We start from the raw sequence: 699 nt of genomic DNA, 5'->3' as shown, positions 1-699 counted from the left end.
TCCTTCAGAAATTTGGCATATTTCGGTATTTGCTTGATTGCATCCAGTAGGGGGATGTTAATCTCTACTTTTCTGAATACATCCAAAAGTTCCTTTTCCCTCTCTACTTTCCTTGTCTTTTCCAACCTGCAAGGAAAAGGGGGTAAGTTAGAGCTGATAGTGAGTGGAGAGGTGGAGGATACCTTAGGATCTTCACGAACACGTCCTTCTTCCTCAATTTCCTTTTCTATCTCCTCCTCGCTTTTGCTTTTTGAATTTTTCACTTTAGGTTCTTCCAGCTCCTTGCCACTCCTCAGCGTCATGGCACTTACATTCCTGGGATTTACCTCGGGTTGCGATGGCAGTTTCCCATAAACGTGAGATTCCAAGCGGTTGATGGCAGTTGCCAGTTGACTTATTCGAACATCTTGGTCTTTCTTGTCAGCTTTGGTGTCCTGCTGGAGCTGCTCGGTTTTCGCGGCCAAGGATCTGATCTCCTGTTGAAGCTGTGTAGTAGTCGTGGCCAGGTTGGTAGTAGTCGTGGCCAGGTTCTTGACTAGGTCCTCCAAAGAGCTTCCTGTATTGGAGGATGAGGGTTGAGATTTTGGTTGCCAAGGCTGGTGGAATCCTGGTGGACGATTCGTGAATGAACCTTGTTGCCTGTTCCCGTAACTGAGATTGGGGTGGTCTCTCCAACCGGGGTTGTATGTGTTGGAATAC

This window comes from Coffea eugenioides, chromosome 3 (assembly GCF_003713205.1).
Source record: "Coffea eugenioides isolate CCC68of chromosome 3, Ceug_1.0, whole genome shotgun sequence".
NCBI classification, from domain to species: Eukaryota; Viridiplantae; Streptophyta; class Magnoliopsida; order Gentianales; family Rubiaceae; genus Coffea; species Coffea eugenioides.
The sequence above is the reverse complement of the archived record's forward strand: the minus strand, read 5'-3'. Positions refer to the sequence as shown.